The sequence below is a fragment of the Thermobia domestica genome, chromosome 3 (genome assembly GCF_964235325.1).
Source record: "Thermobia domestica chromosome 3, izTheDome1.hap1.1, whole genome shotgun sequence".
In the NCBI taxonomy this organism is placed as follows: Eukaryota; Metazoa; Arthropoda; class Insecta; order Zygentoma; family Lepismatidae; genus Thermobia; species Thermobia domestica.
This window is the reverse complement of record NC_137456.1, coordinates 189,581,008-189,598,703: the sequence shown is the minus strand read 5'-3', so window position 1 is coordinate 189,598,703 and position 17,696 is coordinate 189,581,008. Positions and strand designations below refer to the sequence as shown.

The following is a 17,696-nucleotide window of genomic DNA, read 5'->3' as shown; positions in this document are numbered from 1 at the left end:
CCATTCAGAACATCCCTTTGTGCGTTAGAAAACATGCTATAACAATGCGATATAACAAAAATCTAATTTAACTCTTATTGACATCAGTAGCGCTTACTAATAGCGTAAATGCTATAAATCAGGCATTTGCAAGTAGGAACAGGGAATGGCCGAATAACAGAAATCTTACTGTCGTCACGGGCTGTAAAAGGTAATATATGACATTTTCACAAGAAATAATTATCGGATAATTTAATAACGGACAATTTTGCGGGCTGTATAAAAGAACTCGGCGTGTCAGATCCGGCCCGCGAACCGACGTTTGGATATGCCTGCGTAAACATTCAACAAAACTATTTCCTCCGTAGGACGCTTCTTTGTATTGAAGAGAAGGCTAGTTCCGAGAAATGCCCAAACAATAGTAAGGAATTTGAATGTCAACTTCTGACCACCAGAAATTCCCGCGAAGTGATAATCTTATACATCTCAGCTAATCATTCCAGTTAGTGAGCAAGTACAGGTCAGATCTGTGTGGGAAGCGAAACCGAACTGTGACATTTCCGTAATGTAACACATTATGGAAAACGGACCAATAATGAAACGAAAGAAGAAGGGTCATTTTCCCTTATCATCCTTTATATTCAAGGAGTCGCTTGTTTGATTCCCGATGAAGACACAAGTGGTTCGGATCCTACGTTAAGCTGTAGGTCCCACCCATAGGAAGTCATCATTCTGAAAGTATGTTCTTTTCTGCGTATCCTGTTTCTTGTTTCAACTCTTTAGGATAAATCAAGACTAACTGACAGTGCGTAGTCTTAGCGGGGTAAGCGCGGAAAACGAAAAAGTCAAAGAAAACAGGGCTTTGCCTTGTCCCCATATAACAATGCACAGTATGTACACCGTTGCAAATGGGTCTTATAGGAGCTATCATGGCAACATTTTTGTATAAGACAATTGGTTTGTGTCGTCTGCATGGTTGTCTGGGGACAAAAAAGGGCAAACATGTTTTTCAATAAATAAATAAATAAATAAAAGAAAAACGTGCATATTTCAATTCCCATATCCTCGTCCTAAGAAGGCGCTTAGCGCAACGAGCCTAAACTTTAAATGCTTTGAAAGTTTGTTCTTTTTTGCGTATCCTGCTTCTTGTTTCAACTCCCTGGGACAGTGATGATTTCAGGGTTGATTCTGGGGGGAGGGGGGAATTCTTCCAAGAGCTACGAAATTCACCCTCGGGTGCTTGAGATCTTCGCAGAAATTTCTGTGAAGCACGCAATTTTTAGTCGCTTTCCCCCCTGTGCGTGGTGCCTCCGGAGGAAATGATCTGAAATTAACACTGCTATAGGATAATTGGAGATTGGCTTACAGTGCTTAGTCTTAGCGAAGTAAGCACGAGAAACCAGAAATATCACAAAAAACAGGTCTTTTGCTCCGCTGTTCCCCCGTGAAAATGCACGGTTTACACACAATACAGATTGGATCTAACAGGGCTATTTAGAGAACGTCTTATAGAGCATTTGGTGTGCAGTGTTGTCTGCGGACAAGGAGGCAAAACCGTGATTTTCATTAAAAAATAGAGTACTTTAAATTTCCCTCGCCCTCTCAGGAGACGCTTCTTCAATGAGACCGTATCCTGCCCCTTTCTCCCATTCTCTAGGCTCTAGGCCAATTAGGACGGACAGGCATTTGAATAAGTCCATTACTTGGTTGCCTAGTAATTAACCATCATATTGGCTGCCATATTGGATTTAGACAAATGTTCTCTCATGTTATCATGTAAAATATGTCTTGTCGTGATGAAAGCTACCAGAAAAGGTACGTTTCGTTTAGTCCTAAGGAAGTACGCTACATCCTAGAGTAATGCGTGCATATACGCATTTGTAATTTTGTACAGTTAATCGTTAGACAACAGTGTTGCCAGGTTGTAAGGTTTCTAAGTGGCAATAAACAATGCCATATTTAAATTGATCGGCCTCAGAAGCCTATAGTTCGACACCAAAATTATCTTTCTAAGTGCCTTGGTTCACGATCTCTCTCTTTATATATATATACATATATATATATATATATATATATATATATATATATATATAGAGAGAGAGAGAGAGAGAGAGAGAGAGAGATTTACGTAGGGCGGCGGCCATATTGGAAAATGACGGCTACCAGGAAAACACTTCAAATTTGAAATATATTCCCAAGACATTATTTTAAAAAGAACTTAGGGAGTTTTTTTTACGGACATCTAAATAAGGGGGCCAGGACTTTACATTGTCGGAATCCTATGGGGGTACCCCTCTGCCCCCTTCCCTTCGCCACTACTGTATGCTATAATATTTGTCCGGAAGGGAAAAAAATTCCCAAAATAACAGCGTTTTCTGATATATACTGTTCTTCCCGCGCACTCTAGAATGCATATTGATGAACTTCCAGAGGTAACGGGGAAAAGAGGATACTTCACACCACATCGTCCAGTCTCTTAGTATGGAACCATTGAGGGAGACAAACTCTATAAAGCTAACAGTATTTGGCAGCTGACAGGTAATCTCAGAAACTGGCCGAGAACCTGTTTCATTCAGACATCCACCCCCTTCCCCCTCCATTTCACCAACCCCCGCCCTTTCCGCGGCCAAGCTTAGAGTGGGGCGGGACTTACCCTCGTCAAACTTTCACAGGTGGACTTTAATACTTATATTAAATTACTATTTTTTAATTGGCGTATCAGATATGGTTGTGATTAAAACTATTAGAGTCGTTTCTTCTCAAGGAATAAAATAAAAAAAGTTGATCTTTCTACCATAATTGGTTCCAAAGTTAGACATATTATAATTTGTATTAAAAAACTAATTTTTTTTTTAGTAATTTATTTCTGCTAAACTAGCAGACAAATATACAATTTAAGTATTTCAATCAGTTAATAAACTTCTGTAGAATGCTGCAAAATTTTTCTTTCCCATTAGAGATACCTAGTTCCTTAGAAACTGAGGAAATTCGGTAGCCATGTTCTCCCCATAAGGTCCAATATAAAAATTTTTGTGCCGAGAAAAGGTAGATTATCCCGTTAAGAATATACAATATTTGGTATAATTTGAATGCAATTTGTCTTAAAATCCTCATATATGCCTTCTGTATCTGAGTGGGCCCCCCCAAATTTACAGAGAAATTGGCGCCCTTGATTATAAATTAAATCTCTGAAAGTAAATGGGTAGGCCGGGCCTCTTACCATCCTTCGCCACTGATCACAAGTAACTAATAATCAAAACTACTTTGCATTAGGACAATTACAAAATGTTTAAAAATATCGCCCATCTAAATTTAGTACGAGAGAATGGATTCATAATGACTGTTACACTGTTATACTACATCGAGCGTATGTATACGCTGCTGTGATCGACAGCGAAAGATCTGAAAAAATGTGTTACTTATAGTCGTTATGACCTTTCAATTACAGTTTCGATTTCGATTACAGTTACCCTTTCAAGTTATATACGCACACACTGCGTGAAAATTAATTATATTTAAACCAATTTTGAAATACGTTAAATTTAACTCATGCAGACCCGTAACCGAAGAAGCCGTACTCTTTCCATTTTAATTTGAAAATTCAATTACTGCAACTAGGTAAATTAAGCTCAGTTCCAAATGTTTGTCGACTTCCAATTGCTTTATTAACAGTAACTGATATTATTGACAACCCTCCAACTCAACATTTGTATGATTATGACTTTCGAAAGTTTGTTCAGAAGTTGAAAGAAACTTTTTAGAGCCTTCGCTTGCATCTCATTTTGTTTCAAGTTTCATAGCTTTTTTTCGATAAAATGCTCACTTTTTTTTATCGTTGGGCACTATTATTACATGAAAAGCAAAGTACTATTGAAAAGTGAAAACACACATTATATATATATATATATATATATATATATATATATATATATATATATATATATATATATATAACGAAATGACTCAGAAACGAAAATGTTGACGAATGACAAATAGGCTAATAGACATTAACAAAGCAAGAATTAACCAGTGGGCAGTGATTGTGAGTCTCTGATACTAAGAACTTGTCAAAATTTCTTTAAGAAATTATCAAAAATTCCATTTGTACCGCCCGTGTTTTCTTAGTATTCGCCCACCCCTTTCCTGGACCAATGGACAACAAAAGCCTAATCGCTTGAACTTCGAAAATGTGCGTTTCATTTGCGCTGACCTTTCTCAACCTCTAACCAGTGGCGGCCGGTGGATTGTGGTTACGGGTGTTGCAGTGCAAACGATAGGAGACAGAAGATATAAAGTAGACTCATTGACTAATCAGCTTAACTGTAGATGCAAATGCTATGTGACATGTGAAATTAAATACAATTCTGTTTTTAAAAAATAAAAAAATGCAGAACATTTTATCCGATTAATCACCTTAATTAATTAGTAAGTTCATTCTCCTCTCTTTGATTGGAGCAAATCTGTCTAATACATGCTGGTTGAACTCTGGTATTCTTATTGTCAGGTCTTTTTCGATGGAAAGCATAACCAATGATGATAACCTTTCTTGGGACATTCAATTCCTTGAAAGTGTCAATTCTTTTTGATGTAGAAAAATGCTTTTCGTCTTTTGCTGACACCATAGATACAGTTAATATTAATTTTAGAAGCTTTGTAGATTCACTAAATATTTTTCTAGATTATTGCGAACAATTCATTCTAGCAAAGTCAGCCCCTGACAGTGATCCGAATTCCTCTTCAGCGTTGACTGAAGAGAGTTCGTAACAGAGATTAGTGTTATAAAAAATGTCCATTGAACACACTTTATTCACAGTTTATCCAGGAAAATTTAAAATAAATTTAGGAAATGTATCTAGTGCAAACAACATTACTGCCATAAGACATCCTGTAAATTTAAACTGGATTTTTTTCAACACTCTCCTGAATTGTCCTTTGCTTGTTTCTTCTAAGCCTTAATTGCAAGTTTTAACTCAGTTGAAAGCTGGTCAATGTTTTTTCTAAGTTATTTACCGAAGTCACGGTATACAATTCATTCAGAATTTATAGGTTATTTACAGAATTAAAGCACACATAATAAAATTAAATCTAATAAATAAAAACCAAAACAGTGATACAAAAGAGGTACTGGTATATGAATTCCGAATGTCACATATTCGTACATTAACACACACACACACATGTGCGTAAAAGAGAACACTACATTCCAAATCATCCGTCTTGGTTGTAACACAATGCACGATGAACACAATATACTTCCACATGAGGCGAAACAATGCTTGTAATGTCATATGTTCTGGAAAGGAAGCCTCGAAATCCGCCAGATGTAGGATCAGCATGTATACCTAACAGAAGGTAAAAGTCGAAGAACACAAAACAAACAGCACTGCCAGTTCTACACCCAGAAATGTGTGTTGGGAGGGGTTCGATACGTCTATGCAATATATATCTTTCTTATTCTGCGTCCAAAAAAACGATGAGTAATAACTATCATTTATATTCTTAGCAACAAAATGATAGAACAATTGTTTTTAACAAAAGAGAGAGTACATGATGAGGCGTAAAATAAAATATTTAGCCTACATCAATCGTTTCTCTGTTAAACAAGTATAGTTCGTTAGGAAAGTCTACAAATGTTAGTCAAGTTTCGAAATTTTTGGGAGGTCCGGACCCGGTGGACCCCCTCGTGGCTACGCCCCTGAGCATTGCTAACTAATCCCAAATTCAATGTGGCGTTCCGCATCATACAGTTTTATGTGTAAATTATCAAGAGTATAAAATATACTTATTTTATAAAAGAATATAAATATATATATATATATATATATATATATATATATATATATATATATATACTAGGCTATCTACAGAGGGAGGGGTGATTCTACATACTGACTTATTAATATTTGAATCACAAATTACTGTGGAAGAAGCCTTCATTATCAATATAAGCTAAGAATTAACTTGTAAATGCGAGTCTACTTTCATTTTTCTGCTCTACTAGATATTTTCTTTCTTTTTTTGTAATTCTCCAATCACTTTTTTTTAATTGTCATTATATTGATTTGCTTCAGTATGGTCCTGTAATTTAAAAATATTTGGTCTAGGAATTAATTCGTGCGGATGGACAAGAGATGGCGCAACGAACGGAGCGTCCCACGGTTCCGTGTATCCACACTTGTGTTGCAAACCCCTGTCATCGCGTATCGTTCGTAGTATAGGGCAGTGGATTAAAGCGTCAACAACACCAGTTTGTAGTTAAGTGAACATGGCGCAATTTGTGCCTGATAAAGTGTTTTTGCGGGGTGTCCTGCTGCATTACTTTAACATGCAGAAAAGTGCGACTGAAAGTCATCGTATTTTGGTGGAAGTGTATGGTGACCATGCTCTAGCTGAGCGAACGTGTCAGAAGTGGTTTGCACGGTTTAGAAGTGGTGATTTCGGCTTGGCAGACCAAGAGCGAGCTGGACAGCCAAAAAAATTTCAAGACGAAGAATTGACAGCATTGCTCGAGCAGGATTCGTGTCAAACGCAGGAACAACTTGCAGCAGCATTAGGCGTTGATCAAACAACAGTCTCCAAACGCTTGAAAGCCATGGGAATGATTCAAAAGATGTCACATTGGGTTCCACATGAATTGAAAGACAGAGACGTTGAAAGACGAAAAACCATTTGCGAATTGCTGCTTCAACGACAGCGCAGAAAGGGGTTTCTGCATCGAATTATTACGGGTGATGAGAAGTGGATCCATTACGAGAACCCTAAACGAAAAAAGGCCTGGTTGAAACCAGGTGAACCAGGTCCATCACAACCAAAACGAGATATTCACTGTGCAAAGGTTATGCTGTGCATATGGTGGGATATGAAAGGTGTGGTGTACTATGAGCTGCTGCAACCGGGTGAAACTATGAATGGAGAACGTTATCGACGACAATTAATGCGTTTGAAGCAAGCTCTGGCCAGAACACGACCAGAATGGGAGAACAGACATGATAAACTTATTGTTCAACATGATAACGCTCGCCCACATGTCGCAAAACCGGTCAAAACCTATTTAGAAAATGTCGGATGGGAAGTTTTACCCCACCCGCCGTATTCACCAGACGTTGCTCCTTCGGACTACTACTTGTTCGATTGCATGAACAACGATTTGATTGGACAGCGGTTTACTTCTTCAAAAGATATCGAAACATGGGTCTCTGACTGGATCGCTTCCAAGGATGAGGACTTCTTTCGCCACGGAATCCGTACATTGCCTGACAGATGGGCGAAAGTGGTGGCTAGCGATGGACAATATTTTTCTTAAGGTATTTATGTATTTTGTGTTTGTACTACAGCTTCAATGTGTGCGTACCAACCGCACGAATTAATTCCTAGACCAAATATGAATGCATAAAAACAAATTCCATTTGTTAATTTATTTATTTATTTATTTATTGAACAATTTCCCAGATACAGCATAACTTAGCCATTTTACACAGGGACATGCTAACAAAAGAAAGAAAAAAAACAAGACAACAATAACAACAACATAGAAAAAAAAGAGTGTAAAAGTAAAACTATTCCGTCAAAGCTCGTTTAATTGCTCTTTCAAACACTGGGTAGCTCGAAAAAATGTCCATATCAGTTGTTACTTGATTATAACTGTTTGGTATTCTATAAAAAAGAGACCTCTGTATAACAGCCAACCTAGGACGGGCAAGATGGAATAGGTGGGTATTCCGAGTGATGCGGGAAGGGACACGTAAGGATAGTTCCTGAAGTAATATTTCCGATCTTAAGGTTCCATTGACTATTTTATGTAGATATTTCAGATCAGAGATAATTCTGCGTACTTCAGGAGTCTGAATATTAAGATGTCGCAAGAGCTCCTTCTTAGATAATATTCGAAGTGCAGGAACACGAAATCGGACTATAGCACTAATTGCTAGTGCTAGTGAAATAAAATTTAGAAATCTTATTTAGCGCGAAAAACTTTCTCGTTCACTGGAAACCGTGCTGTGTTGCAGAAGCATTGCAAAGACCAATCCCTTTAACTTCTGAGATAGGGGAGAGGAGACTTAACATTCGCTCCAATTCCCGCGCTGTAGGAATCTGGTCGTTGTATGTTCGCTGCAACACAATATAAATTAGAGACTCTGTGACAGATTATTTTTCGCTTTTTAAAATGGATTAACGGAACGGACAGTTACAGAAGTAAAAAATATGTTATTTAAAGTGTATATATGCAAGTATTAAAAAGTATATTTATGTTCTCTACTACTATTGATAATATTATTTTCTTGAAATACTTTGGTCGTTGCGCAACGCTGCAACACTAACATTATCCGCCACTGCCTCTAACTGTGGTCGTTGAACCGAAGCACTATGCGTAAACACTGTTTATGAAAAGTCAGAGCACCCTTGAAAACATTTCTTTCTATTGTAACAATGTCACCCAATCCATAAGCAACACGTGCAGTTGACTTCCTTTTGTTTGTTGATCCAGTCCCATTTCAAAGACATATTTGACAATTATATTTTCTAGCAAAGTCGCGAAAGGGTTGTTGGGAGAGGAATGAAGAGTCTGTTATATTTGTGTTTTATGCATATGGTGGGATTGTGGAAAGAATGTCACTGTTTTTAGTTGTACTACCTTAGTGCTTAATGTGACATCTATTGAAAAGCTAAATTTGACTACATTTTATTTCATATTCGTAAACTCTTCTTTTCTCCCTCTCTTTAAAAAATCATCTCCCTGCACCATGGGATATTTTCCTCAAACTAGCATCATTTGTAAGTGTGGCATTTTCGCCAATTGATGTACGAATCTATTTCAATTGTGAGGCCGGGGCCGCGGTGGCTCAGTGGTAGAGCGTTCACCATGGGACGTAAAACTCAAAGATTTCATTTTTTTTCATTTCTATTTCAATTGTAAAGGGGTATTTTACACCCAACCAGGCAAATATTCTACTTTATTGTTGTTTTGATGCGTTCTATCTGCATCTCTGTCTGTATAATATTTATTTGAAGGTATTTGGAAAATTTTTCATCATACATTTTCTCTAATAGATATTCACATTTAAAACACAAAATTCATTTTCCTCTTCACCTGCCGCCTTCTGTGAATGCGTAGTTCGAAAGATTCAAAATCCGGCCCTGTTAACTAACGGCTCAATTGAAGAAAGGAGCTACCATAGCTCCCGGACAGACCACTTGAGTTTCCTTTTAGGATCCGTTTTAATTTTTTATATTTTAACGTGGGTATCCTATATACAATTTTAAAATCTCTATAGAATTTAGGAGTACAGATCATATTATTGATTCCCTAGACTTTTATTACAATGCATACATTAGTTGGCATTTTGGGGCTGCAGTGGCTCAGTGGTAGAATGTTTCACTTCAGGTGCATGGGCCCCTGGTTCGATTGCAGCTCGAGCCAAGTGAACTTTGTGGTGGTCAAATATCTTGTGCGTGGGTTTACTCGGGGCTCTTCCGCTTCCTCCCACTTTCTTCATTCCATTTCATTCATTTCTCATCATCACCGTCTCTTTTTGCCTAAGCGGAAGTAATTTTGTAGGCAAGAGGATGCATTTAATTACTTCATGAATTTCACCTTTTTGAGGGGAAATTAGGCTCCCATGACTTTTTTCTGACAGTTATTGACAATAGGTTATGGGACGTTTCTTCAGAAATATAGATCTGTGATATCTAATATTGAATATAGTCCCCAATGTATTGTTTATCAGTACAGTTACATATATTATTGAAAGACACAGAGTTTCCCATTAACTGCATGTTTGCGGACAACTCGAACACAAATTTCAATAATTAAACATTGTATTTACCACACAGTGTCTTGTAGGACATGCGGAAGGTATAAGAACAGAACAATAATTTTACTAAGACTCACACTAGTTTAAAATTATTTATTTTTGTTTGCATGAAATTTAGTTTATTGGATGGAACAGCAGACCATCATGTGAATTATGCTTTGAAACTAGTGTCTTTATTTATAGCGTGAAACTTCATATATTTGTGATTAGTTGGAAATCTTGTCACCGCGTCTGAACTGAATAAATGTTTATTGCAGGATAATTATTGTCCTTGTAGCTGAAATGGATATTCGCACACTGAATAAAAATATGATTACAGAAATCTCCATGTTACCGATAGTTTCATCAGGAATTGAACCAAGAATCCCATTAACTGAGCACTTAATAAAATCTAAGTTTAGCGTCCTACGATGATGCCCTTTAGGCTATTTTTAAAATTTTGAAGAATCGGCGGGATGAGAATTTGGTAGGAAACGGAGTATCCCAGAACAAACGGATGCACTGTTGTCCACCACAAAGTTTACTTGGCGTGAGTTAGGATCGTACCATGGACCCCATGCACCAGAGATGAACGCTCTACCATTCTGCCACCATGGTGAGAATAGAAGATAACCAAGTGTTTGAAAGGAATTCAATGAGAAATTCCTGATAATTGCAGGGCTGAAAACTTATTCACCTAATGTGATAGAGGTGCTTTGGAACTAAATTATCGAGTGAGTTAAGACTTAGAATTAATAGTGGTAATAAAATTATTGATTCAGGCAAAGATCATAGCTGAGGAGTTTTTATAGAATGATATTCAAGCGAGAGTTCAGTGATGACGACATTACTACAATTACGAATTAATATAATGATATAATATAATATAATGAATTAATATAATATAATTTCATAGTAATGATAATTAGAGAGAAGTAAAGATGTTTCCCGGCGCTCTTTCTAATTTGTATATTTATTATTATTTAGGATTTATTATTATTTAGGAAAGTTGAAAATATTTTGTTTTTAATTTAGTATAGACTACTTTCGATTCAGCAAATTTCCAGCTCTAGCCTCTAGCCTACGGTTGAATTTGCACTTTGATGTGTTGAAAAAAATTATGCAATCATCTTCATCATACCGTGGTGTGACTGTCCCAAATTGTGTTTGACAGTCTGACTAGTTTTCAATACGGAAAACTTATTGCTCAAACATACGATGGAGCTTCGGTTATAGTTAGTGAGGTAGGAAGCAGCAGCCTCTTGTTAAACAAAGATATACAGAGTCTATTTTTTTCATTGTCATGCTCATAGGCTTAATTTAGTTAGAAAAATCCGTAGACTGTACAAAAGGATGTAAGTTTTTCTAAAACTATGTCGTGACTTGCTTCTTTATTCTCGAAGTCTTCAAAAGGAACAAATGCTTTGGACTATGTAGTCACAGGCCCGTATCCAGGGGAGTTTGGGGGGCCTGTTCCCCCTAAATGTTTGCTGCGCCCCCTAAAATTTTCACGGTAGGCTTGCAAATGAACTATAATAAGGTTGGATCTTGCCCCCCTAACTTCAGCCGGCCCCTCTACATTTTTGGGCTGGCTACCGGCCTGTGTAGTCAACAAAAGTATCCCAACAGTCTCAAACACAAGGTGGAACTATAGAAGTAGGATAAATGATGTGCTGTATAGCTTTAAAGATGAACTGTTAGGATTCTTCAAATCCATGACGAAAACATCGACAAATGAGATTCTCAAACCAGAATTCGTGCAGCAAAATTTTACCAAACCCTTCAAAGTTTTGACTTCAATTTTTTAATTGAACTATTTTAGGTTATAGGATCAAGATAAGAAATCTTGTTCAATATCTTACAGAAGGAAATTCATGATGTAAGTTTTTGCAGGAAAAAAAAATAGATGACTTTGAAGAATATCTAAGATCACTGAGAGGCGGTTTTGATTATATTTAGTAAAAAATGGAAGAACCTGAAGAGCCACACTTTTCAAAAAGATCAAGGTAAATGAAGTGGGATTTGACTCCCCCTCTAAAAAATCATTGCAAATGCCTATAGTCTGAAATGATTGATGCGCTAAAAAAAAAGTACTTGATTTTCTAATATTTGAAAAACTAGAGATATAATATCAGAGTAATATCATCAACCGGTAACAATTGTGAGTGTTACGCCACGCCGCTGGTTAATTGGATCTAGTTTCTATTTTGTATTCCTATTTCTATGAGATCTATCTTAATATTGTCCTCCCATCTGCGCTTAGGTCTTCCAGTTAAGACTTTGAAAGCGTTCCTACTTTGTCATTCTGGCTACATGACCTGCCCACCTGAGCCGCCTAGATTTGATGACCCTAACAATGTTCGGTAAACCGTATAAATTATGCAATTCCACGTTATGAATTTTCCGCCATTCCCGTTCCTCTTGGACCCGAATACTCGTCTCAGGATCTCGTTCTCAAATACTTTCAGCCTATGTTCTTCCGTCAGTTTAAGCGACCATGTTTCGCAACCATACAGACCAGCAGGCATGATTATCGTTTTATATTGTAAAACTTTGTCCCATACAGGTATAGGTGAAGCGTTAATAAAAAGAGTGTCCGAAATCGACTCCCACTACCGGCTTTTATTATAAAAGTTTCACTATAACAGTATTTTTACAAAATACTGTACAAATAATCTCTCTAGCATACAAGGCTCTAATAGCACAAGTAGTCCACGGGACGTCCCATTAAGATCCCGTACGACCCACAATGATCCTAAAAAGTCCAGGATATAAATAGGCAATCCCAGGGAAGTCCCGCTTGGGACAGGCAAGGGTCTATATCCATGGGAATCCCACGGTTGTCCCGCAGTATGGCCACTAGCAACGGGAAATAGAAATTCACAGAATTATACGTATTTCTCTCACAACAAAAGAATATGTTTAAAAATCTAGAGAAAAGAAAATAAAAACCATAAAATTTCGCCTGGTCCTCAGTGTTGTGGTGCGTGTTCCAAACAGTCATTTGTTTGTCACAATTGCATTGTGGTTTGTGGTATTGCAGGGAATACATACATGCGGTTCAGCGACGTGTGACGCACTTGGTTGATTTTATGGTGAAATATTTAGTTTTAAGGGTTCTAGAGCCATTGTGCAAACAGGAGATTTTTAAGTACAGTGACTGCAGCATAATTGAAATCGATAAGCGTGTGAAATGAAAATTTAGTGATTAAAAAAAGGTAAAAATTAACATACCTCTAATAATTTCTGAACTTCTTTCATTAGTCAAAGAATGTTCTTAATCTAGTTGTAAAAAAAATGATGAAATTTAAGTATACGAACAGTCACCGCGGTGGCCGTAGAGAAGGACGCTCAATCTGATGCCCGTAGTACTCAATGTTTGAAGTTCAACAGAGCAAGAATGCTGTGAACAATGGATTAATATGTGCAGATTTACAATAGGTCGGAAAATTTTCGGTAATAGTATACATGAGAACCCCCTTGTCTCCCGTGCGCGAGGATACTTCTTACTATTCCACTACGTAGGGAAATGATGTTATTTCATGTGCAAGTGGTAATAGAACACGGAGGAAACCCAGATTATGTTGTATTCACACTCCAATATAAAATATGAATACAGCCTGATCTGCGTTTCTTCTGTGTTCTATTACCACTTCTACATGAAATACCATAAATTTTCTACGTAGTGCAGTAGTAAGAAGTATCCATGTGCACAAGACATGTGATATGCGTTAAATCCCCCCCCCCCACACACGCACAGTCATAGATAAAGTACAAAGGCAAATGTGAGGACTGAAAGTAAAAAAAGGAGGAGAAAGCATTCATTTCAACTCACCATCAAATAGTAGGAGGATATATTCGAGCTACTTCCAAGAGAAAGTTGTGAAACCGCGTTTCTACGGAATACTTTTTCTTGAAAAGAAGGGAGGGCACATGTCCGACAAAATGATGTCTTTTGTTCCCAAAAACCGCAGCCCTACAACGTCCAGAACACAACTTACCAATCGGAAGCAGCCCGTGCTCCTGCAACACAGCAATCGCTTCGCTCTGTATACGATACACCGGTAACGAACATTTTTAACAACACGAAGTTACCATAAGTTTTCCTCCCGCCATCTTCATTCTCCTTTCTACCCTCCTTCTTTCTCATACTACTACACCGTGCTACCACCTACCGGAAGAGTACCTACCGCTGCGTACATGAATGTGCGCAAACCCATAACTAGGAATGGCACCTTCACGGAGAACACACCTATGGTTAGAGTTCCAAGATGTAATACGATCAGCGAGGAATTTTCCTCAATTGATACACGTAATTCTGAGCATTAGAGTTCGCATGGAAATTACCAGAAACTAAAAGTAAACATAAAAAACAAACTTCGCGTTGCCTTCTCTTCACCTGTACGGAATGACCCCCAAACCTTCCTTTCTGTCTGCAATCACGCTTGACCTGGTACTACTCCATACATCTCAGATATTGGAACATCAGCAGCTGTGAAGAAAAACAACACGTAAGGAGAACAACAAAGCTTAAGACAGGTACGTTCTTTTTTTTATTTTCGTATCAGTCGATAAGTAAATAAAAATCGCTTTGTTACCCCCTATATAACTTCGTACATACTCAATGAATAATCCCTAAAAGTATGAGCGTCCTGCTCCTTCGGGAACTGATGCAGCTTCATGTATACTATATCCAAATTTTCTTTTAAAATATTCTTCACTTTTGATGTTTCAAATAAATATCTAAAATGTTCTTACTGTTATTTCGTGCTGAAATTATCGCGTACAGTTTAATAATATGCACGCAAACTGATTTGTCGTAAAACCTGCATTGTAGGCTTACCTGATGTACCAAACTGATAAGCAGCTTTCAGTGTCCAGAATCAGCCTCAGGGACTTTTTTAAGATTTGCGTCGTAAAGCCAAGATGAGCAAATTTACTTTAGCAAAGTGAAGGTAACGGCTTTATCAAATATATATCGTCAATTTTTTAGTAGATTTGGGACACTAGTGACTTGGAAGCCTCGCAAAGCTCGTTGTTTTCTACGTTTGAAGTGAAACATGATTGGCAGTGCAACCGTTGTTTCTAGCCATTTCCCAAAGCTTCAGATACAACACACTGCCATCTCGTTCCTTGTTTGTATTCAGCCGCCTTTTGCCTTGCAAATAGTTCCACCATAACATACTTTCCTATGTATACTCACCCCCACATATGGTTTACGAAATGGAATGAAATGAAATGTTTAGTTTAACGTCCCACTCTTATGCACCGAGGCTAAGGGAAACGGTACATAATGAGAAATGAATGAAATGGTGGAATGAAGAAAGTGGGAGGAAACGGGAAAACCCCGAGAAAACCCACGCACACCGTGCTTGTCCACCACAGCTCACTTGGCGCGAGCTGGTATCGAACCAGGGACCTTACGCACCAGAGGTGAACGCTCTACCTCTCAGCCACCGTGGCCCCATATGGTTTATGAGTTTAAACACATTACCGTTTCACTATTTTATTAGTAATATTTTTCGACCTATAATTTTTTTTTGGTAGAGCCGTGTGCCAAAGTTAACCCGCCAAGATGTTAGTTAGTTGGCGAAGTTCATGGGCATTGATTATTTTCAATTAAAACTGGTTTCATCACAGGTATTGTATTTTTTTTCTGTTGTGAAGTGATTTAAGCAAAAGCCAACAGTGTTGCACTTAAAAGCAGCTGTTCTATTAATAGGTTGCAGTAGTATCTGCCTTTTTACAAATTTTGACCGAACGTATCTCATGCAAATTTCATCATACAGTGTTGAAACTTGGGCATATTTTTGGAACTGGGGGACCAGAATATTTTGCTTAAATTTTGTACTTTCTTTATATATTTTCTGTATTTTTTCATGGTTTAGGTAGGTTAGGTTAGAATATCTGGGGCATTACTCGAGTAGTCTGTTCTACTAAATTTTCACACACTCATTGCATTTTCCGGGTTCTTTTTGCAAAACATGCACTAAATGAGGAACTAGTGCATAATCCACGAACCAACTTGTGCTAGGTGGTCGCTAAAAAGCACGAATGCCATCTGAGTCATTGCAGGAGCGCAGCAGGTGAGCCCAAGCGTAGCGAGCGGAGTGCGGCCGTAGGGAGCAGATGCGTCAGCAACGGGGGCATACGCATAAACGAGGATAATGGAGGAATACATACAATATCCGCAATAACTTTAAAATGGTGATTTTATCTGAATCCGTACTTTCTTCCTATATGTTCTGTGTTTTCGATGGTTTAGGATAGGTTAGGTTAGATTAGTTTAGGTCAAGTTAGGTCAGTATCTAGCAATTACACTTACGTAACATCAACTCATTTCTCCCGCAAACATGGTGCTTTTACCTGATTTTGGTCCCGCACTTCCAAAATTATCCCGAAACTTGCAAAGACGACGCAATGAAACCGTTTAAAGGGCACGGTGGAGGTGTTTTTTTTTTTTTTTTTTACGTAGCTTTAGTTACATCCCTACACTATATTAATGTTTAAATTAAAAGTGGTTCACTTACTTTAAGAAATGTAGTTCTAGCTGAGCGAACGAACGGGGTCAGAAGCCCCGCAGGGTTCGTTGTATTCTGTTCTTTACAATATTTGATGTAAAACATCATGTTCGATGTACCGATCCTCCATATTGTACGACTGCTATGCTTATCAAGCTTGGTTACCTTTCGCGTATTGGAAATAGTACCAACTTCTCCGTATAATTTCTCATATTACATGAACTTTAATCGCAACATTACACACTGAAAGTTCACATGAGAACTTAAAATTACCATTTCTAATGTTTTATAAAAACGGAAGAGTGTAGATAAAGTTAACCCGTTTCTATAAACGGAAGAGAGTAGATAAAAGTTAGCCCTTCAAAGCATAATGAACGTCCTTTGTTTAAAATGTATCAGAGATACGTATGCATTTGTGTAAAATTCGTGAGGAAAATAAAAGGAAAAGAAACGGAGATTGTACTGCAGTATATTGGCAGAGGCAACCTCTTGTTCTATCCCAGACTAAGTGAGTACGTGGTGGACCACATTAAGTCTGTGAGTTTTCTCGGGGTTTTACCTTTCCTCCCACTTTCTCATTTCATCATTTCTTTCATCATTCGCTTGCTATTTCATCCGTCCGCTTTGGCCTTCGCTTGCGTAATCGTGGAACGTTAAACTACAGATTTTATTTCATTTCAATTGGGAACGATACATTTGTATCTTCGAGCGAAGATTCCTCCACAAGATGGTGAATCATTAAATTTTGTTTTTTAACTACAGCTCATCGTCAATGTAGTGAAAATCGATAGGCATTTGTATTAATTATCAGAAGTCCATTGTTCAAATTAAGAAAATAGGTTTCACTGAACGCTTACTTTTGTACACATTATAACGTTTAATACACAAGATTGAGGCGTCTTCCTAGATGGTCTTTTATCTCCGGCCTGAAGAGTTTTAATCTATAGCTGACAGAATAAATTATATAAAAAACGTTGGTACAGTTTCCTGTGATGTAAGATAATCTTACCATTATAATTATTCATTTTTTTTCTTTCCATTCTCAACAGAATTCCAAAAGCAGGAGCTTGCACACTTAGCAAATTTGAAATATTCAGTGCAACATGTACAGCAGGCTATACATCGATTAGAAGAAAAGGTAGACACAATTGAGCGTTAAAGACCAATGATAACCCACCAGTAGAGGAATACAACGGGAGATCACCGCTAGAGAATTTCCCTCTTCAAACGGTGGACGACCATTATGAGTGTGAGAGGAGGATTGCAAATGATTCAGCATTTAGGAGACGTTTGGTATGTTATCTCCGTATTTGTTGAGTATATTTAGTTACGAGAAGAAAATGTGTCTTTTTACAAACGACAAATATAGGGTTGCCACCTACCGTAAAAAGTCAGGGAATTTGAA

The 17,696-nt window shown here is 37.6% G+C and overlaps 1 long non-coding RNA gene across 2 annotated transcripts in view; it reads left to right on the top strand.

Moving 5' to 3' along the window:
- LOC145680907 (uncharacterized) overlaps positions 1 to 17,696 on the top strand; it is a 182,300-nt gene that overhangs the window by 147,719 nt on the left and 16,885 nt on the right. Inside the window, exons 1-2 of one of the 2 annotated variants that reach the window (XR_014130694.1) lie at positions 14,242 to 14,309; positions 17,341 to 17,584. This is a non-coding gene — a long non-coding RNA (uncharacterized LOC145680907). Of the gene's footprint in view, positions 1 to 14,241; positions 14,310 to 17,340; positions 17,585 to 17,696 lie in introns of those variants that run through there. The other variant, XR_014130695.1, reaches the window with a different exon arrangement.